Consider the following 23,996-nt stretch of genomic DNA (forward strand, 5'->3'; position numbering starts at 1 on the left):
TGTCAATAAGACCACAGCCAGCTAGCATCATGTCTGCCTCTCTCGAATCCACCCCAGCTGTTGTTTCTGCCAAGTCAAGCCACGTCACAGCTGCTATTCCTGCTGAGTCAAACCAGGCAGCTCTTCTTGAGTCAGGTCAAGTCACAGCTGATCCTCCAAGGCCAAGTCACGTCTCCCCCGAGAGTTCAGAGCCAATGCTCCCAAGTCATGCAGAGCCAACGCTCCCAAGCAATGCAGAGCCAACGCCCCCAAGTCACGCAGAGCCAACGCTCCCAAGCCATGCAGAGCCAACGCCCCGAAGTCACGCAGAGCCAGCGCTCCCAAGCCTCACGCCCACTGACCCGGAGGGCATTCCTCTGCCAACTGCATTACCCGTTATGGCTATCGCCATTTTGAGTGTGTGGGCTGCACACTGCGCCCCAGTGGCCTCTTCTGCCCATGAGTCTGCCCACAAGTTTGCTCCGGAGAGCTCATCTACACGCATGTCCGCTGCGCCTATACCTCTTTCGGAGGTGGCGTACATAGTGGAACTTCACGCTTTGCCCTCACCGCCAAGGCCTCACGCTCTGCCTGCACCACCAGGGCTTCACGCTCTGCCTGCACCGTCTATGCCCCCTGCTCTGCCAGCACCGCCAGGGTTCCCTGCTCTACCTGCTCCGCCAAGGTTCCTTGCTCTGCCAGTTCCGCCAAGACTCCTTGCTCTGCCTGCTCCGCCAAGGTTCCTTGCTCTGCCTGCTCCGCCAAGATTCTCTGCTCTGCCTGCTCCGCCAAGGTTCCTTGCTCTGTCTGCTCCGCCAAGTTTCCCTGCTCTGTCTGCTCCGCCTAGACTCCTTGCTCTGCCTGTGCCGCCAAGATTCCCTGCTCTGCCCGCTCCCCCTAGATTCCCTGCTCTGCCTGTTCCACCTAGACTCCTTGCTCTGCCTGCTCCGCCAAGATTCCATGCTCTGCCTGCACCGCCTAGGCTCCTTGTCATCTCTGACATGACCACAACAGCCGTTCCTGAAGTTCCTGTCCGCCCAGTCACGGCCATGGAGGCAGCCTACTCCTACAAATTCTTTACTTCTCTCCTTGCTCTGTCTGCCTCCTCTGTCTCTGCTCTCCCCAGGTCCCAGTCCATGATACGGCCGCCTGTTCCACCCTGGAGGGCTCCTGCGTCTCCTGTTCCGCCCTGGAGGGCTCCTGCGCCTCCTGATCCGCCCTGGAGGGCTCCTGCGCCTCCTGTTCCGCCCTGGAGGGCTCCTGCGCCTCCTGCTCCGCCCTGGAGGGCTTCTGCGCCTCCTGCTCCGCCCTGGAGGGCTCCTGCGCCTCCTGCTCCGCCCCGGAGGGCTCCTGCGCCTCCTGCTCCGCCCTGGAGGACTCCTGAATCTCCTGCCCTGCTCTGGAGGGCCTTTGTCCAACCTGTTCTGCCTCAGTCTCCTGGCCCCCCCCACCGCTCCCCTGGACTGTTTCTTCCTGTTGTTTTTTGGAGCGTCTGGAAGCCGCTCCTTGGGGGGGGGGCTATGTCACACCAGGCCAGCAGAGGGAGCCCTCCCCCTCACTGACTGTTGCTGCTCCCTCTGCTGCTTCGCTGGTTACTTCCTGTTTGTCTGCAATAAAAGCCAGCTCATCACACACACACATCGCGAAGTATTGATTTGCTCCTAGCAACTTTACCAAGCGGTTTTCCTTGTTCCCAGGTTTTCCTAGTTTCCTTGTTGTTTTTCCCTTGCCCTAGCCATAGTTCTGTTTTTGTTTTCTCAGTCTTAGCCATAGTTCCCTGTTTCTTGTTTTCATTTCATTTGTTTGCTTTGGACTGCTCACCTGGATTTCGACCCACGCTTGTTTATTGGATTTCGCTATTGGATTATCTTTGCTGTTGATGTTTGCTGGTGTTTTTGACCCTGACTGTTCGACCACGATCTGTTTTAAATAAAGCCTTGCATTTGGATCCTCTCTCAGTCGTCCCGCTTGTGACAATGATACTCTTACTCGGCAAAAGTGCTTTATCCGTGCCGGATACCGAGTATCCGGCTCAACTCTACTTGTTAATATAGTTAATTGTATAAAATAAAGGCTGTTGTTGTCTTGGGTTATTTATTTAATTTTAAATGACATGAGACTTTGAGACTTCCTGCACTTACTATACTTTATACTTTGACACAGTAAAATACTAAAATTAGTTATATTTTTATAATAAAGCCAAAAGCAAGAAAAAAACTAGGGAGCTGAAATGTCAACCCAGATAGCAGAACAACAGTGAATCATCATTGAATCAACATTAAAGCATCAACCAACTTGTCATTGAATCAATGTTGAAATTTAGTCAAATTTAGTATTGATTTTTCATCAGGTTTGCACCCTGAAATAATGTTATTTCAACAATGAAAAATAGACGAAGATGGGCATAAAATCAATAATTGTTCAACTTAAATTAAATCATGCATTTTACATTGAATCAACATTGAAGCAATTTTAGTTCAGTCTTGCTTTATGTACAGCAAGATTCTATGACAGTAAATCATGTCTGTTTGGATTTATTTCTTTAAATCAAAGACCATGTAGGGCTGAAAACCTTTTTTTTTTAACAAAAAGTCAGTAACTCAACATCCTTCAGTTTACATGAAAACATATTTATTTAATTATGCTCCATACCCGTTTAAACAGGAAGTAACATCACAATTAGAATAGAACTAATAAAATACACTACAACTTACAAATTATTAAACATTATTAATAGAGTACTCTGTATATACTCTGAAATGTATTTAAAGATGGTCTGAACTTATGGTTTTCCACCACGAGCAATTCCCCCCAGCCGTTCTGGGGCATAACGAAGCCATTTCTGAACAACTGCAGCAAAGACAAACTCTGAGGCCTCCTTTTTTTTCCCGCTTTCAGCTGTTGTTTTAGGGCATCTAAAGAATGAAAAAAAAAGTTAGAACTGCACAATGCTCTAAAAACTTGGAGTTGCAGTTGTTTATGAATGACAGAAGGTGGGTCCTAAATTTCTGGAAATGTGACTTTTACAAATGTACAGAAATACAACATATGTTTAGAAATTTCTTATAATCTTCCATAGATACAATGCACATTTATTTATTTTTTATATACAGTTGGGTACGGAGTATATTCAGACCCCCTTAAATGTTTCACTCTTGTGATATTTCAGTTTTTCTTTTTTGATAAACAATCTGTAAAAATGTCAACAATTCTGTGTTTTTCTGTCAATATGGGGTGCTGTGTGTACATTAATGTGGAAAAAAATGAACTTAAATGATTTCAGCAAATGGCTGCAAAATAACAAAGACTGAAACATTTAAGGGGGGTCTGAATACTTTCCGTACCCACTGTATATACAAACACACACTCACACACACCACATCTTGACATTTTTCTCCATTCTCTGCTTACCATACATGCACATCCTGAGGTTGGTGTCTTTGAATGCAGTTTTTCGTTTATGCTCTTCTTTCAGTTTCTTTCCTGCCCAATTCATTTGAGAGGCCAACTCATTGGTTAGAGCACAGGTCAGCATTCTCCTAATACGTCCTTCAACTGATGCTCCTCCCACAATGGCAAAACGGCCAACCTACAAGGGTGTAAGGGACACATTTGTGCACAACATTAAAAGCTTGCAAAAAATGCCATGTGGCTACATTTTTTTTCCCTAGACAACATTGTAAAAAACAAAAATTGCCAAGTAGATGTATTAGGGGTGTACACTGGATGGTTCATTACAATACGATATTGATTCTTATACCCAGAAATACGACATTTGCTGATACCGCAAAAAATTCACAAGTCACACATAAGATAATATACCATACCATATACCATAATATACGTACACCATAAGATACGTAATCTTATGCCATGACAACATTCAAGAACATTCAAGAAAGTCTTTCAGTCTTCTGTGCTAAAATATAGGTTTTGCCAAAAAAAAATAGGTAGGCTAGATCTAAAAATGTTTTCAGGTACAGAAATTCTTATCAAATGTAAAATTCTTCAGTCTTCACTGTATAACGTAAATAGATTAATCCGTATCAAACTTACACAAATTATTTTTCTTGGAATCTTGCGATTTTTCTTTTCACACAGGGTTTCCGCAGGGTCTTAAAGTCTAAAATTTTAAAATCTAAATTTTAGGCATTAAAAAGTATTAAATTCTCTGTTCTAGGTTTTAAATAATTTTACACAGGTCTTATTTTTCCGATGTCCATGTAATGCTACCTCTAATGCTCATTTGAATTCTCATTTTGTTGTTGTTGCTTGGTTGTTCCGTGGTGTTGTAGTTCTTTATTTCTTTTGTACTACAATCTACAATCTTTTACAATCTTTTTTTAAAACCCCGCGGAAACCCTGTTTTTGATGGATCCTTACACCCCTTAAGATATGTGTGTTGAATGATAAACTTAAATTACCATGATTTGTCTGGCATCTTTACTTTGAAGAATCCGTTCAGCTTCTTCAAACTCTGTCAAGTCTTTTAAAGGGAGTGATAGAGGTAATGGAGGAGACAACGATAGCTCGCGTCTCATAAAACCCTGGACCTCTAGACGGAGTTCTCTCACTTCAGACACTAGCGCAGCCAGGGTTTCGTAAACTTTGGAATATGCAATTTCTTTTGGGGAAAAAAAGGAAAGTTAGTAAAAGCAAAGGAAAAAAGTAACACTATGTCAACAGTTCCTTAGAACTCATCATCATAAAATTCCTTAGAGTGCTCATGAAATGGAGAATAAAAATATTATTGGTATTTACACCTTAGAAAAGTTACTCTACAATATAAACATATTCCAAATCCCCAGTTTAAGATATGAATTATTCTTATTTACCCTTTTGAAACAGCTGAATTGAAAATTGAGAGAATTGTAACATGACAGCTCTCCTCACCTTAACAGTGAGTGAGTCACCATGGTATGTAATCAAGAAAAAAACTTTACTATCTGAGAAACATTAGAATATTAAACTCCATTTCATGACTCCTTTAGTTACTTGCCTTTGATGATCTGCCTTGATTCAGGAGATTCCGTCCTCTGACCTTTAATGTTCTTGTGATGGGCCTACAATAAAAAAAGGCAAATATGTACCACAATACAAAAATAATCCATAACACTAGTAAGATTGAACAAAGGAAAGAAAACCTAGACAGTGCAATCAATACGTTACATGGCAATGCATGGATGGTATTGTATAATGCTTAGTGCTTACACCAGTTGTTCCCAACCCCAGTCCTCACGTCTCCCTGCTCTGAATATTTTCCATGTCTCTCTTTTGCGGTCTTTACACTTGGTATTACCATGCTATCATCTGATCAAGCAGATCATATCCTCAGTCAATCAGGACATGGTGTATTTATACTTGGCAACATCAACACACTCTTCTACTTGGATGACCAATCAAATTGGTCCTTCCCATGCAATATTTTAAAAAAAGTCTGCAGAGGATAGCCCCTGAAGTGGTGGGTTTTCAAAGTCAACCTAAAGTGGTGAGTTTTTATTTGAAAATCATTTTCACGGGAGATTTAAAAAAAAAAAAACTGTAGTCTCACTAGCGCTCCACGGCCTCTTCTGACAGTTTTGGAGAGAGGGGAGGTGTTTTGCGTGACGTTGGCCTGCGAATGCAGACGCAATGGCTGGATTGTGTTTACATTACACTGAGATCTGGACCAGGACATGCTGATTGGATAATATTCCGATCAGAAGCACGTTTACACTTGTCTTTTCAATGTGGAAAACATCTGCATACAGTTTGCATGTTAATGCCAGGTGTAAAAAAAGAGCAGGGGAAATCCATTGAAATTTACTTCACTTCGGAACATTCATTCACCAATTTGCGTTTCACACAAAGATGAAACTTATGTCACACACACACACACACACACACACACACACACACACACACACACACACACACACACACACACACACACACACACACAAAAAGATGCTTTTAAGTTTCTCTATCAGGTAATGGTTAATGATTAAGTAATGTGTGTCAATTATAAATAAACATACATACAAAATACATTCAAATACATAATTTTGTAATAAAATATGCTTACCCTTTCATATTGAGAGGTTGTTTTCAGAATTTGCTCCAAGGACAGCATTTTTTGGTTGTCCTTTATTGTGTTGTTCTATGAAAGTTTTACATCAGCAGCACACAGTATTTTGTACTGGTGTGTGAATAGGATGCCATTCTTGATGGTGTGTAATTGTGAAGGTTTTACTTCCACCTTTTCCAGCTTTTCTTTATTAATGAATAAAGCACATATAGTTAATTTTCTGTTATACAGTTTAAAGAGTAAAGTCATACAGTCTTAAAATACAGTTGTTCTTTGGAGGATTTTAACATGTAGTAACAATTGTATTCAAAATACAATTGTATACCTCAAAAGTACCTTTTGTACCTCAAATTGAGGTTAGATATTATTATAAAATCTGAACAACAGAGGGGTAAAAAAAACTATAAATATTAATAATTAAAAAAATATATTTATATTATTATGAATTGTTTTATTAATTATTAATAATATACAGATTCTTATATTAAATAAACAAACATAATAGCATTATAGTCTTAATAGCAATATGGTTTCTATATAAGGGGCTTTCACAATAAATAGTCCTAGGAACTCAGTTATAATTTCACCCCTGGGTTGTATTGTTGGTTGCACTGCATGGCAATTGGAACTAGGGGTGGGAAAAAAAATCAATATTGCAATATATTGTTGTGCTCTCTGTCGCAATAAATAATCGATACACTAATGGCCAATATCGATATTTTATTACAACACAAAATGATTAATTAACCCGTCGTCAGTGTCACTGTCACTACCCAATATCTACCATTCTGTTTGCGGGGGGTGCTGTTCGAGTAAATAGGGGTAAAGTGTCGGAAGCAGCGGCCAGTGAAGAACACAAGTTATCTAACAACAACAGAGAAGAAGCGCAGAAAAAAGAGAAGTGAGAAGAATGGCGGAAAATAACGAAAAACAAGTCAAAGACGCACCCGCTAGTTGCCTGTTTCACACATACTCCGTCTGCAGTGTGTATGCGTTGAGTATTTTTTTCCGCACCCATGTTCACACTGCACGCGGTTGCTGTTGGGCAGTAGGTCCCAGAGCGGTGTGCAAGTGCATTCAAGTGCATTTAATAATACGTTGTTTATGATACGTTGTATAATACGTTGAGTTTAAACGTGAATATATCTAGTATTGTATTAGTGTACTGTGATAAAAGAGTATCACAAAGCTGAAAAAGCACGTTTGTATTTGAAATCAAAATAACGGATAAATGGTGTGTTTGTGGTAAACAGCCGCGGATCAGGAACGGACTGCAAACATGTCCTGTGTGAAAGCAAAATGAGTCCGTGCTGCTTCTGCATCGCATACGTAACGCACACGGACTGCATACGCACTGCAGACGGAGTATGTGTGAAACAGGCGTTTGTGTTCCTCAAGAAGAATAGGGGAGAGCGGGGCACAACCTAACACTTTTTGAATTTCGCCGTTTATGTAAATCCACGTGGGGTTCAGAGTACAATTTTTTATCCACGTTGTTTTCACACTTGTCTAGTACAAATATATCGCTTTGTTTCATATTTACAGTGTATACGTTTTTCGTTATTTACCTCAAAAGAAAGGAAGTGAAACGTGACAACATGCCCCGTAGGTGGGGTACATTGTAACATCTGAGGGGCACGTTGTAACACGACCATATGACAGCTTAAAATGTTATCTGATCGAATGAAATAAATATACACAACAAACTAAAATATTTTGTCAATAAAATACATGTGTTAACTTTTTCAAATGAAGTAATGACGTTTTTTTTTTTAAATAAAAATAATCGAATTTTGGAGTTAATGAACACATCGCAACAATGTTTTGAACGGCTTTGATCGCAACACACAGCTGTACAGTAGTTCAAAACAATGTGGACAGATAGATGAAACACATTTAGACATTCAGAAGAACACTCCACTCCTCCACACACAGCTCTCATAGAACACCACACATAAACCAGCCAAAATGCTTTACATTACTTGAAATAATAACTTCTGAACATTAAAACATTGATTGTCAGCCTTTATTCACCTGTTTCTTGAGGTATCTTATCAAAATCCTTAGAAGTAAATCGTGTAAACTGCACCGCTAATGTCATAGAACAGCATAGTTTAATAACAGCGGGGAATATTGTAACACAGTGTTACATCTTTCCCCATCTGCGCGACTCGAGTTTAAAACAGGTTAGTGTCTTCTGCTGGTTTGTGAAGCATTAATAAACCATCTAAACTGATAAATAACAAATTGGAGATTAAAATAATAGCAGATTTGTCTAGTTTTAAATGAATATTAAAAACTGAAATGAAAAGTTTACTTCAGCCAGAAATGTACTTTTACTATGGTAAAATAAATATTCAGCGATATCTTCAAAAGGCTTTTGAATTCTGGCGCTTTTTTTTCTCTGCATAGTGTTGCTATGGCAACTAGTAAATACCATAAATTTGGTTATGCTAGCATGTGTGGAAATATTTAAACCAGGCGTGTTACAATTAACCCCGCGTTAGTTTGTGCCCCGCTCTCCCCTATGCCTTGATGAGACCACTGTCCAGGTTAACATAAAGCACTTTACAGTAGCTTACTACTGACGTTTCAGTATCATGATTTACACATGTTAGTTAATGTTTATGTTGTTTTTTTAATGTTCAGGCACTTTTATCTGTCTAGCTGTACAGTGTTTACATTTAAGACCAGGAGGCAGTGAGTTATTATGCAAATGCATATTTCTTTGCACAGTGTTGGAAATGTTGGCATTAATAAATGCATAAGATTTCCTTATTATGGGTATTTTTTTCTTTTTCAGTCACATATATCGTGATATATCGTTGATGAAATTTCTTTCAATATATTGAATACTGTAGATATCGTGAATCGTGATATTATCATTATCGTGGGCCACATATCGCCACAGAATTGAATCGTGAGTTACCTGTATCGTCCCACCCCTAATTGGAACACTGAAGTGGCTGATAGCCTCAACTTTAAGAGTGGCATTTACAAATGCTAAAAACTAGACAATGGGGGATGCCCAGATTGGAGTTGTGGGTTATGGGTATATAGCTTTAAAAAAAGGTTCTGCAACTGTCAAAGTTGTTCTAAACCTTTGATATGGTTTAGAACAATTTTAATTAATAGCACTGGCAGGAATTGAAGGTGGACATTGTGGAACAGCACCATACTTTACAATACATCATGACTTTAACTTTCAGTTCCAAATGTACTTTTCAAAACAATTACATTAGTGACACACTTACCGATTATTTTCTGAAGCTTTGAACTGGCCATGTAGTTCAGGTCTGAAGATTCTTAATGTGCTAAAGTGTCTTTCTGTTGAAGTAGTGCATCGGAAAAAAAAATAAAAAATTTGGGGCCCTGTTTCAGTGAACTTACATTATGGATATATCCAGTGACTGACAGCAATTCACTGGTACTTGTACTTGCACTTGCCATGTCTATAAGAAATAAGAAATACGCACTAATGCAAATTTGTCTTGATTCAATATGATGTGGTTATAATTATTAGTCATGTTCTGTGATTAAAAATTCATTTCATTCATTAAAATACACCAAAAATTATCAAGAAAATATTAGTACCACTAACCTACTGGACCCATGTCATTTACCGGCTGTGTGAACTCTTTTACAGCAGATGGAGCCACTCCAGCATGGATTCCGGAGCAGTTCGCAGACTCTTTAGTTAAAGCTGAGACTACCTGCGGCTTGCTGAAGCATCCCAGAAGCGGCTGTCCATAATACATGCTAAAGTTAGGCGAATCCCCAACCCGCTAACTAATTGAATTTCTGTAGGCGGGATACCGCGTTGTGACATCATTGCACGCAGAAAACAAACGCTATAATCCAAACAAGCAGTTCGTTGTAGTTCTTGAAAAGGGACTTTTTAAAAACTAAATATCTCCCTTTGGAGTGGACTTTGAGATTTGTAACTTTGTAGATGTCTTTTATGCCCAAACATACACACCACACACTGGCTAAAGTTCAAAAGGTGGAAAAGCATAATAGCACCCCTTTAAAAGCATCAATGTAGTCATTTGTTTAATTTGGCTGTTTAATTTAATTCTGGTTAAATTTCATCACATGGTGCGATTTAACCAAAAATTATGTAAAATTATGCTTTTATTGTATTTTACACAAAAAATAAAAAAATAAAAATTATATATATATATATATATATATATATATATATATATATATATATATATATATATATATATATATATCTTATTTATATATGATATATAGGCCTGTTAATTTGGGGTTTGTGTGGCCTTGTGTAAATAAAGTGGTATACATCTAGTCATTATACTATAGACTCCTGTGTCTGCAAAGATGCACATTTTGTTGCATCTTCTGCCTTGACTCACTAATAAACAGTACCCCAACATGTCTCTCACCCTAATCAAGACTTTTGTTTAGTACTGTGTGTCACATCTTTAATGTGGGTTTAGTCCACTGAATTTCATCAAGATTAGCTCCAGAGACGGATCATCAATGAAGACCTCGTCACCTTGACAGCCATCGGCGCTACACCAAGGGAACCTGATGAATTCTTTACAATCAGACATTGGTACAAACTAGGGGTGTGACGAGATCTCGTGGCACGAGATCTCGCGAGACTCCGATGTGTCCCGCGAGATCTGACTGGTCTCACGAGAACGTGATGATATCATGGCAAAACATTTTGCAATGTTTACATTAGGGCTGCATGACTAATAGTTATAAAAATATCACGATCTCTATTCAAACACCCATGCGATCTTATTCATGAATGACTGTGATTCAGCATTGTCTGTTACAACTGTTTCACGCGCTCCACTGACGCTTACCATGTGAACGTTATTGAAGCCATTCGAATCTGCATTCTTACTGCTGTGGTTTCAGAAAGCAACACAAACAGTCTTTTTAACCACATAATCATCATCATGTCTTTGTTACAGACATTTAAATAACATAAGTACTGGGATAAAAGCTTATAGTTTGGATATACACACTTATTGTCTACAGTAGCGATCAAAAACGAAAGTATAGACCATTTCAAGGATGTAAACAATAACAAGCGCGTTGGAACGTTACTGCGCATGTCCGGTCCTGAAACATTTCCGGTAGCGCTATTTCTCCGATCTGTCAATACGAACACATTCTTTTAAAATCTAGCGAAAAAGCTAGTTAAGGTAAAAAAGCTGCTCATTAACTAATCGATGCTGCGTGCGTGTACACGGGAGATTGCTAAAAGCATATTACATGAACGGAAATATTGTGAACATTTATTCGTACAATGGATGTCATCAGTCTGAAGCAAGCAGTGCAACTTACTTCATGTTTGGTTCCCAAGATATCCGGAGGTTGTTCGTGATTAATTTACTTGCATTGCGTGGTCAGTCTGTATTTCTGTTTAAATATTTGTTTTCATTAGTACACTACTTTTCACAATACATATCGTTCCAAACAACGCTAAATGTATGCTATTAAACTAAGCGCTCGATGCTATTATTACGTGTTGAATTCTTTTCAACATGTGTTCAACGTTAGTTTGGTCAAGTTTGTTGCTGTGGAACAGTGCAAGTGGAGGGTATGAATGCTCCGAGTCATCATGTGATCACAAATAAACAAGATCGTCGCAATTCAATGCTGGCTAACGTGTTTTACATAAACCCGTATATCTGCAGATTAATAAATGCACACACAAACACACATAAAGCATTCATATATGTTTTTATGCACGTATTTACTGTTCACGCCCACACAAATTTTATATATATATATTCATGTGAAAATTAATACTGGTGTAATGTAAAGGCTGATGCTAATTCAGCTTTGCACAACATTTTTTATAATAGAAATCATTTAAATAATTAATCATGTTAATAAACATAAAATACTTATTTCAAAAACATAAAAAAACTACTTTGTCCAAACTTTTGACCAGTACTGTATATAAACAAAAAGCATTCTCTCACTTTCAACTGTTTTTATTTCCAGCACAAGTATTGATATGTAAATATTTGTATGAACATAAAATGCTTCAACAAATGAAACAACAACAATTGAAACAACATTTGAACTGAAATGGAGTACAAAGGGGGAACAAATATCAAAAGCAGCAGTCTGTATCTGGCCTGGTCATCAGTCGCTTTAAGTACTACACTAAATTACTGAATACTACACTCAAGTTCTCAATCACATCTGGGTGTTGATATGGTCAGATGTGGTTTGTCACTGCAGGATGATCAGCTGTCCTTGGGTGTCTACAGATGATGGCTCTCCTTACACTGCCTTCTCAGATTTGGTGACCCTTCTGTATTTCTGCAACTGTTTACATCAGTTTAGAATACTTTCTAGAAAACAAAACAAAGGATATTAGCCATCATTATGAAAATGTATATAACATTTAACCAATTCTATGGGAATTACAGGGAGCTAACAAATTTCAGTATTACACTGTATTGTCAGATTTAGTGACCCTGCTGCATATTTACAACTGCTTACATCAAAATGCTTCCTAGACTAAGAAACAAATTATATTAGAAATCACCTGTATAAATTTTGTTTACATTATATAAGGATAAAAGTAGAAAAACAATCATTTAATATAATGCACAATATAAAAAAATAATAATGCTATTATTGCTTAATACGTCAGTACATCTTGGAATTAACATTACCAAAGCTTATGTGATGGAAAATAATATTTACCATAAACATTACATTTTGTAAACTACTGCCGTTAACTGTTACACAATACGACATTCACGTACTTTCATGTTACTCACTGCATTTGTCAACTGACAAAATAACTAGACGACTAATATTAATTTAACCCACATAACACTTAGCAATAAAACAGAAATAAAAAACTTGCCTTTTTTCATTAACGTTACACACGAAAGCTAGATGCATATGTAAACAATGACAAAATGCTACTTTAAATTATGCAGCATCATACTTGAAGAGTTAATGTAAAGATATACAAATAAACCAATTAATTAAAAACGATATTTACTTGCCTGAATCGAAATGTGCGCTGTATATCCTAGAGTTGCTTGTTGTTATCCAGCCTTCTCCTTCACTGCCGCAACACGGGTACGTTTCGCGGAAATCTCCCGTTAAACACGTCTCAGAATGTTAGTACCGCCCAAGAGGGAGCACACAACCACCGAACGACAAGGATCTAATTTTAATTTAGACATTTAAGCAGGATGTTTGTATACTAATGACCGCAATCCCACTGTTCATAAAGCGCTTCTCGCCATTGTTTTGAATGCGCTGGATCACTAACCGGAAACGTCCTGGGACCAACGACGTCACTTCCTTAAGCCGCCGAATAGCGCTTGAAATGGTCTATAACACGTATGTAGAGTAACGTTTATTCTCTTCGCCAGGAGAGGGCGACAACTGCACGTTTAAAAAAATATTTGTCATTGAATTAAACATTCAAGAGATTCCAATAGTGAAAGTCTTTATTAATTGAGACACAGGCTCCTTCATTTTTTTTAGTTTTTTTTTTCAGACTTAAGCAATGAACATTATTTCAGAACCAATAGTAAATTATGTCATTTTGTTTAATTTTCTAATCCTTTTTTTCTTCAGAATCGTGATCTCCAGTTTATAAAAGAAAATAGTTTTTCAGTTTACCCAGAATCATGCAGCATTTATATTACTGCATATAATTCATTAAAATATAAGTTTAATTTCATAAAGTACAAGTTCATATCAAAATGCACCTACATTTTTTTTTTTGTTTGTTTTTTGCATTTTGTGTTTTTTGTTGAATAAAATACTATTGTCCCCTATATATTTCATCATTGAGGATTTATTTAAAAAAGTTAAAAAATCTCGTCTCGTCTCGTTCTCGTGAGCCCAAAATCTCGTCTCGTCTCGTCTCGTGAGATAAGTGTCTCGTCACACCCCTAGTACAAACTGTTGGTGTGGTCTGGCCAGAGGAGAACTGGTCCCCCGACTGAGCCTGGTTTCTCCCAAGGTTTTTTTCCCCATTTCTGTCACCTGTGGAGTTTTGGTTCCTTGCCGCTGTCGCCTCTGGCTTGCTTAGTTGGGGACACTTTCCAGCGATATCGTATACTATTTGACATTACTGAATTCATTGATGAACTGCCTTTAACTGAAAATTGATTCTTTACAGTAATGCGTTACTTGCACACTATTGTTCTGTTTAAATACTGTGAAGTTGCTTTGACACAATCTGTACTGTTAAAAGCGCTATATAAATAAAGGTGACTTGACTTGACTACACATGCATTAAGAGAAAAGCCAGAATGGCAAAACCTTACGAAAAAAGAAAACACGCAAATATCACAGTTGCTGCGGTTGTTGCATTCCTCTGTGGTTATGCTAGTCAATAGCGCAGCATCCCTATGGATTTTGAAAGATACCAACAAAAAAAACGTTCAAAGCGATTTTCTCACGTTTTCAATTGGAAAAAAAAAAGAGCAGACGACCATAATTCAAATGGGTATATTTTTAAAACCATTCAAGATATGACTTTAAATAGGATATCATCTTAAAGCTTATGAATCCTCTTTCAATTAATGCTAACATTTCAATTTTGAAATTTGGGTCACTGTAATTCATTTTGCTGGATCAGTCACATTTTATTTATGAAAGGAAAACTATGCAGTGTTTTTAAAATTTCAATTTCTCTACCTGACATTTGTTCGGTTTTATTTATTTATGCTTTTGTTAATTGATTTGTTTGTTCTTATTTTCATATAACTTGTCTTTAATAATTTAAAATCTGAAATTTATATTGGCCTGTTTTTTTTCTTTTCTTTTTTCTTTTTTTTGTAAAACCATAAGCAAAAGACAGAATAAATATGTTTGACCTCTAAATGTTTGACTTAAAAAAAAAAATTATGTTTTTTTTTTTAATTAGAAACAGAATTAGGAATTAATAAGAAATGGAATCGATAAGCAGAATTGGAATCGGAACCGGAATCGATAAAATTCAAACGATACCCAACACATAATTTGGGGCATATCCGCCATGTCAAATGTCGGACAATTTACACGCTGATTAGCCAGTGTTGACGGTGCCATATATTTGGCTAAAATTGTTATTAATTATTTGGGCAAAATTTGTCATTTTATATGTGGGCAACTTCCACATTAGCTAGTGTTTACTGTACCATATCTCTGCCAAAACTGGTCCAGATACATATTAGGATAACTGAGCCACATTTGTGGCATCATATGCTGGCCACTTAGGCTCACAGCCATATTAGCTAGTGTTTACTGTGCCATATCTTTGCCAAAACTGGCCCATATACGTTTTAATGTACCTGGGCCACATTTTCTGGAAGATATGTGGCCCACATTTGGTTTACACCTTGATTACTGTATGAGTATTATTTTGTTAGTTATTTAATGGAAAACCAGTTACCTCAGTATCTCTATCTGACAGTTTGGACTTTTTAGTCCTTCAGAAAGAAGCATCACTCCAGAATCCTGCAGGTCATTGTTACTCAGGTCCAGTTCTCTCAGGGCAGAGTTTGAGGATTTCAAAACTGATGACAAACTCCCACAAGACTGAGCAGTGAGATAACATATGGAAAATCTGAACAAGAAGAACACAGTAATTGCATACAGAATTAATCTTAACATCATAACAGTATAAATTAATTGATTTTTATAAATAATCAAGTATTTCAACTCAAACCTCAACATCTCCAGCTTTGGACTCTTCAGTCCATCACAAAGATGCTTCACTCCAGAATCCTGAAGGTCATTGTTGCTCAGATCCAGTTCTCTCAGGACAGAGTTTGAGGACTGTAAAGCTGAAGACAAACTTTCACAGGACTAAGCAGTGAGATGACACCCACTTAGCCTGTGAAGAGAAAACAAACAAACAGCCATATTAATGTCAATTTATCAGATAGGTTATATCTGCAGTGTATGTTTGTAATGAATAACATAGAAAATCTGAAAATGTCATAAAATAAGTGCTTTAAACCAGCCTTTATTGGACATTTATTGCATAAATATTTAGTGTTCCTTGAAATGTTTACAAATACATTGTGTACATACACACATTGAGTTTTTGTGTTTTATAGGGACATTCTATAGAAATAGTTATTTTTATATTGTATAAACTGTATATCCTGTCCCCTTTAAGCCATAACTGTAAGATTACCCCTAATCCTAACTGATGTATTTATGATCTAATAAGTATTTGTGTGCATTACATATTGACAGCATTATGCTATTTAATTCTTAAGTAGTTATGTTTATTTTGGGGCATAGGCTTCATGTATTTGTGCATTTTAAAAAACCCTGAATGCTAACGCAATTAATGACCAATAAAGGTTGGTTTTAAGCACTTAAAGGAGTAGTTCACTTTCAGAACAACAATTTACAGATAATTTACTCACCCCCTTGTGATCCAAGATGATGATGTCTTTTTTTCTTCAGTCATCAAGAAATTATGTTTTTTGAGATAAACATTTCTGGAAATTTCTCCATAGAATGGACTTAAATGGTGCTCCGATTTTTGAACCTTCAAAATGCAGTTTAAATGTGGCTTCAAAGGGCTGTAAATGATCCCAGCCGACGAAGAAGAGTCTTGTCTACAGAAATGTTCGGTCATTTTCTTTTAAGCACTGAAACTCGTCTAGCACTAGGGCTAATGCGCGTTCGTGTCTATACGCTCTATGTAATCACGTCGAAAGGTCACACGTGACGTATGCGAAACCCAGTGTTTACTAGCTTGGAGACAAAGGACCGTTCCAGAGTTATTGCGTGTGGAATGACACAAATTTAATTTGGTCCAGTCGTGACAGCACTGAGATTCCAGACTTGCACCACCACGTCTTGTTTGAACGCGGTCTGCCTGAGGCTTGTGTCGCCGCCACAGTATTCTCTCTCTGACTGAGTTCATCATCTGTGTCATAGATATATAAACGTAGATGCCTCATTGGACCGCTCCAAGCACGTAGATGCGTACGCTTTATTGGAACGGCCCATAGAAACAGTCGCTAATGAGGCATCTACGTATATATATCTATGGTCTGTGTATTCAAAAAGGTAGGGAACGGCGAAAAACTCCATCTCATGTGCTCCTCCAGCTTCAAAATCATCCGACATCATTGTACTTTATGTTGTACCTTGTTGCTAAAGAATGTTTGATTGCGTTGCACTAGAGTTGTCATAATCGCATTCGATTTATCGTGCAACCCTACGTTGCACTTCTTTCTTCTCAAGTTTGCTTTGTGAACACTGGGTCTGTATTTTCGCATACGTCACACGTGACCTTTCAACGTGATTATGTAGAACGCATAGACGCGAACGCTCATTAGCCCTAGTGCTAGATGAGTTTCAGTACTTAAAAGGTATATAAAAATATATTTTTCTAAGAAAATGACAGAACGTTTCGGTAAACAAGACTCTTCTTCGTTGGCTGGGATCGTGTACAGCTCTTTGAAGGCGCATTTAAACTGCATTTTGAAGATTCAAAAATTGGAGCACCATTTAAGTCCATTATATGGAGAAATTTCCAGAAATGTTTATCTCAAAGACATTAAAAAAAAGACATTAACATCTTGGATCACAAGGGGTGAGTAAATTATCTGTAAATTGTTGTTCTGAAAAGGAACTACTCCTTTAATTAATGACATTTTTTGATATACCATGACCCAATCTAAAGTGAGAACTTTAGTCAAACCAAAAATTATTCAGACACCAAATAAAATATTTATTTACTAGTGCGTGCAATTTATGCAAAATAAAGTAATCTGTGACATATTATACCCAAAAATTCGTCATACAGTGGACTACCAGTAAATTTGATACAAATTTGGGAGCAAAATTTTATTTGACACTTTGACCTGACAATGTTTTGTTACATACCTTTTTATCAAAGTTATCGGACACAATTTAACTCTTGAGTTCTTGTCAAATTGTATTACCATTTTAAACCAACTATAGCAAATGAACTTTGATAATGTCATGTATTGAGTCGTCCTGTCATTAACTCTTGCACTACACTTCATGGACTTCATTCCCCTCAAGCCACTGCACTAATCACTGCATTCACCTGCTCCCTGTTTCTCACTGCACTGATCACTGCTCACACCTGCAGCTCATTCACACACACACACCTGCAGCTCATCACTCGGACAGCTTATATGCCACTCACACACACAACTTCTACGCAAAGTCTTGTATTGCCCCGGCTGCATTTCTAAGCGTTTTCCTAGTTTCCTAGTCTCCGTGTTTTCAGAGTTTCCTAGTTTATTCCTGGTTTTGTTTCCTGTTTTGCCTTGTTTTCTCTGTTTGTTTCTGTTGTTACTTTGGACTGCCCATTTGGTTTTTGACTCACGCTTGGTTACTGGGTTACTCTCAGGATTATCTTCGCTGTTGTTGTTTGCTGGTGTTGACCCTGTTTGCCCCGACTACGATCTTGACAATAAAATGCTGCAAATGGATCCGCACGTCTCAGTCTGACCCTCCTTGTTACAGAAGACTTCGCCACTACAAGGATCCAGCAGCTTTATTCACCAGCATCACAATATGGACCCAATCGACCAGCTTCTGCTCCTACAACAGAGAAATCTCCCCATTGAGGAATATGTTCACCAGTTCCGTAAGTTTTCATACCAACTACCATTTTACGATGAAGCGTGGCTTAGGGGCCTATTTCATTATGGACTGAACCAGAATTTAAAACCCAGTATGCCTTTACACACCCCGCACTGGACACTTGAACAGTACATAGACTATGCTCTCCTGCTGGCCGGTTCAACGTTTACTGTTGGGACTGCGAATGAGGAGCCCCACAGTCCTACAGCACCCACATCACCAGAACTTTTACACATCCCATCTGTCATGTCTGGAACTGTTCAAGTCACATCTACCAAATCACAGTTTGCTCACGCCATGCCTGCCACTCCAGAGCCTGTTCACAAGATGGCCGCCCTTCTTGAGTCAGTTCACAAGATGGCCGCCTTTCCAGAGTCTTCACGCAGGATGGCCTCCCTTCTAGAGTCTGTTCACAAGATGACCTCCCTTCTAGAGACTGTTCGCAAGATGGCTGCCGCCACGCCCAAATTTGCATCCAAGACTTATCAAAGATTAATGTCTAGCGTGGAGGACCCGCCGCTGCTGTCGGCTCGAGCAGCTGGTCTCCCAACCAGCCTTCCAGAGCCTCCGCTGGTTCAACCCAGCCTTTCAGAGCCTCGCTGGTTCAGCCCAGTCTTCCAGAGCCTCCGCTGGTTCCGCCCGGCCTTCCAGAGCCTCCGCTGGTTCCGCCCGGCCTTCCAGAGCCTCTGCTGGTCCCGTTCCCACCCACCCTCCCTGCTGCTCCAGTCCCACCACCTCTGTCTCCTGACAGTCCCTCTGCTCACCCACATCCCACCTTCGGTGCAGAGGACTTGCCGTGGGACTGCCAGTCTCCAGACTGAAGGATCCCTCACCATCACCTCCAGTCTCAGAGTCCTGGACTCCACCTCGGCCCTCCGACCCTGCGGCTCCACCTAGGCTCTGTGCTCCCTCGTCTCCATTGTCGGCCGTCGGCCCACCAGCTCCTCCGGGCTCCATCGTCTCTCCGGCTCCGCCCTGGTCAGTCGTCGCCCCACCTTCGCCTCTGGACTCTACTCCTCCGGCTGCGCCTCGTCACTCCGTCCTGCCGGCTCTGTGGACCTCCTCCCTCCCGTGGGCACAGCCTCGATCCTCTGTCACTCCGGCTCCGCTGCGTACCTCTGGACCTCCATCTCCACCGGGGTCGCCAGAGCCTTGGGTTCCGCCTTGGCCCTCCGTATCCTCGGTGTCACCTAGGACCATCGACTCTCCGGTTCCGCCTCGGGCTCTACCGGCTCCACCTCTGTCGGTCGGACCCATGGAGGAGCCAACCCTTCCTCCACCATGGCTTCTCCCTCCGTCGGCTCCGCCTCAGTCCATAGCTCCATTACCCCCACATGGACCTGGCCCTCCATCCCTCCCCTTGTTCCGCTCCACCACCCTCCGGTTTCATTAGGTGGTTAGAGCGTCTGGAAGCCGCTCCTTGGGGAGGGGCTCTGTCACGTATTGAGTCGTCCTGTCATTAACTCTTGCACTACACTTCATGGACTTCATTCCCCACAAGCCACTGCACTAATCACTGCATTCACCTGCTCCCTGTTTCTCACTGCACTGATCACTGCTCACACCTGCAGCTCATTCACACACACACACACACACACACACACACACACACACACACACCTGCAGCTCATCACTCGGACAGCTTATATGCCACTCACACACACAACTTCTTCGCGAAGTCTTGTATTGCCCCGGCTGCATTTCTAAGCGTTTTCCCAGTTTCCTAGTCTCCGTGTTTTCAGAGTTTCCTAGTTTATTCCTGGTTTTGTTTCCTGTTTTGCCTTGTTTTCTCTGTTTGTTTCTGTTGTTACTTTGGACTGCCCATTTGGTTTTTGACTCATGCTTGGTTACTGGGTTACTCTCAGGATTATCTTCGCTGTTGTTGTTTGCTGGTGTTGACCCTGTTTGCCCCGACTACGATCTTGACAATAAAATGCTGCAAATGGATCCGCACATCTCAGTCTGACCCTCCTTGTTACAGATAAAGTGAGACATTATGTCTGAATAAATTGTGGTTTGACTGTAGACTATAGTTTGCAAATAATTTGTAAATGCTTTATTACAGTATATTTATTATAAAATGTTACCACTTTATCCGTTACAAAGTAAACACAAATGTCACAACTCCAAGGGCTGAAAAATGCATCAGGGTCAACTCCTGAAGGTTAAGCTAATAACTCTCCTGTGCATTTGTACTCAACACTGCAGCACATTGTTCATGAATCAAACTGATCCAGTTCAACTCACAGACTCAATGATCCAGCCAAGAATAATATGATCCTCAGAGCTGAAGATTTTACTGATTAAGTGAAAATAAAGCTAGTGTAATAATCAAATCTATACAGAAAGGGAACATATTTCTGAATTAACATGAAACAGTTTTTTGAAACAAACTGTTCAAAGAAGTCAATAAGGAAGTTTGGTATTATTTCCTTTTTTGTAACTGGAAAACTGCATTAAAAATGTCAGGTTTTTCAGGATGGTTGACTTGTTTTCTTATTAGGTTTTTTGAGTAGGCATTGCCTGCCTTGTGTTCTTGGAGAAAATGCCACTGATACAATCATACTACAATATAGACAGGAGAAATATCTGCTAGCTATAGTTATGAGACATCTATTCATCCACATATTTGAACATAGTGATTCAGTGAATGTGAATGTCAAACCTCAGTATGTTCAGTTGACAGTGTGGACTCTTCAGTCCACCATAAATCAGCTTCACTCCTGAATCCTTAAGGTGATTGCTACTCATGACCAGCTCTTTCAGATGAGAATTTGATGATTGTAGAGCAGAAGACACAGTTTCACAGCATGTTTCATCAAAACCACAGCTGTCAAATCTGCCAGAACAGACTGTTTAGCCAGATTATTTTCTATAGTTCAATTTATTTTGGCAAAAACTTATTGTACTTTCCATAATCAGGGAAAAATCATTCAAATAGCATTTTGAGATTTAATTGTATAGTGATGTAGAACATAACTGTTTGATTGAACAGCAACCACTGAAATTACTCACAACGCTTTTTTGCAGCATCTCACAGCTGGAATGAGTCTCCTGTTGTCTGCTTGTTTTGATGTGAACCTCTTTGGGTTGAACTCATCCAGCACTTTCTCTGACATCAGCAGAATGTAGGTCAGCACTGTGCACATTGAAGATGAGAGGTCCCTTCCTGGATGTATATCTGAACTGAGGTAACTCTGTATTTCCTCATTTAATGAGTTATCTTTGAGCTCAAGTAAACAGTAAAATAGGTTGACTAGAGCTTCATCTGGGATATTGTATCTGTTTTGTTCTTGTTTAATGTATTCAGTTATTTTTGTGATGCTCTCTGTGGTGTCTTCAGTATGTGGGATCAGACCTTTGAGCAGGTTTTGACTGGATTTTAGTGAAATGCCCATCAGAAACCGCAGAAACAGATCCAGATGTCCTCTCTGACTCCTCCTGGCTTTATCAACAGCCTTCTGCAGTAGCTCCTGCAATGTGACATTTTGTTTTGGCTTGTCAAAGAAAAACTGAAGCTCCTGCATGTTCTTGTTCAGAAGAGAGGAACACATGATCTGCAGCGAGAAACTCTTGAACACTTAGATGCACAAAGCAGAAGACCTTTGCTCCATGAAGTCTATGTTCCCTTTTGAAGATCTCAGTGATCATTCCTGTGAACTCAGTGTCTTTACTCGCATCAATACCACATTCTTTCAGATCTTTCTTATAGAACACAATGTGTTCCTTCTTCAGTTGATCAAATGCTAACTTTGCTAACTTCAGAATCATCTCTCTATTTAACTGTAAGTGCTCTGTACATTCTCTTTCTTCTTGTTCATCGTACTTCTGGTTCTTCATGCTCATCTGAATCAGCAGGAAGTGAATGTACATTTCAGTGAGTGTTGTGCTGATGTTCTCGGCATTGTTCTCAATGAGAATATCCTGAAGTACTGTGGCCGTTATCCAGCAGAACACTGGAAGGTTCTGTTGGTCCGTGAATCCTCGCACCTCTGTGAACAAACCCACATACCGGGGAGGGATCTGATTGGCTGCTGCTGGTCGTGATGTCACCCAGACTAGAGCTGACGGAAGCAGATTTCCTTTGACCAGACTTGTAAACAGCACATCTACAGATGATCTTTCCTCAACAGTGTTCAATGTTTCACTTTTAAAGTTCAATGGCAGTCGGCTCTCATCAAGTCCATCAAATATAAATGCTAACTTACATTCCTTATATAACCTCCAACCTCCAACAGGGATAAATGTCTTCTTATTTCCCTCAGCCTGAGCTGTGAAAGAGAGAAAGAGAGAATTACTCACTGGGAAACATTTACTCTCAAACACACCAGCAGAGCAAAGAGGAGAAGAGGTTTAAGTCAAACCTTCACACTGGTAAATATTTAATCACGTTACAATTGTGAATTAAATGTTACCTCGCTTGCGTTCATTCTCCAACTGTTCAGCCAGATCATTCTGGTTCATCTTCCTCAGGATGTCCACCATGACCTTCACAGCTTCTTCTGGTCCAAAACATGCCACTATCTTATCCACTGTGTCGAATATATCTGCCTTTTCCATTTCAGACTTTGATATACACTTATGATATGCATTCTTCAAGTGCCAGTGAAACTCCTTCAGTTCAGCTTCAACTAGTTCCTTCAGTGAGTCCACAAGAAGCTCTTCCACAGACGCCATCGTCCTTTACCAATTCACAGCTGCAGGTCAAGAAAAAGAAGAGATCAGGGCCCGTATTTATCAAGCATCTAAGAATTACTCTCAGGAACACAACTAAGAATTGACTTAAGTGTAAAACAATTCTTGCCTCAAAGCTGCACTAAAAGTTAATTATCAAGCATGTAGGACTAAATCTTATGTGTCAGTTTTAGAGAGGAGTCATGACACTTTCCTGTGCCACAAACAGGATTTTGGATGATGAAATACACATGGACCAATCACTGAATAGATTTCCTTATTTAAGATTATTTTCAGATAAATGCATATTGAATGGTTAAATTCCTTATAGAAATTTACATCCAACACACATTTCACAATTGATCATAACTGTGAACCTTTTAGAAAATGATGACCTTACTCTGTCCATTAATGTCCCTTTTTTCTAAGTGATGTTTCATTAACAAATTTCAGGAGGAGCTCGCGCAGATAATTAACACGGCCAATTCATCATCAGCAATCACTACCTAATCAGCCACTCTCCCTATCCAATTACTACAGTTCCTTAAATAACCAAGCAGTCCTACCTTCAGCTATCTCTGATTCCAGCATCCCTCCCACCCCCCCTTTTTTCTTTTTCTCCTGCAGAAAAGGGGGGAGCGCTATTGGGTTCGGGCCAAAGGCCGAGCTC

The 23,996-nt window shown here is 39.5% G+C and overlaps 1 long non-coding RNA gene across 1 annotated transcript; it reads right to left on the reverse strand.

Annotated features, from left to right (window-relative positions):
- Nucleotides 1-5,051: 5,051 nt before the first annotated feature.
- LOC141325747 (uncharacterized) lies at nucleotides 5,052-21,453 on the reverse strand. The gene is made up of 5 exons (XR_012353836.1): nucleotides 21,318-21,453; nucleotides 15,735-15,902; nucleotides 15,459-15,632; nucleotides 9,301-9,789; nucleotides 5,052-6,231 (listed from the first exon to the last, which is right to left on the reverse strand). It is a non-coding gene; the product is annotated as an uncharacterized lncRNA (long non-coding RNA).
- Between the last annotated feature and the right edge of the window lie 2,543 nt (nucleotides 21,454-23,996).

This window comes from Garra rufa, chromosome 2 (genome assembly GCF_049309525.1).
Source record: "Garra rufa chromosome 2, GarRuf1.0, whole genome shotgun sequence".
NCBI classification, from domain to species: domain Eukaryota; kingdom Metazoa; phylum Chordata; class Actinopteri; order Cypriniformes; family Cyprinidae; genus Garra; species Garra rufa.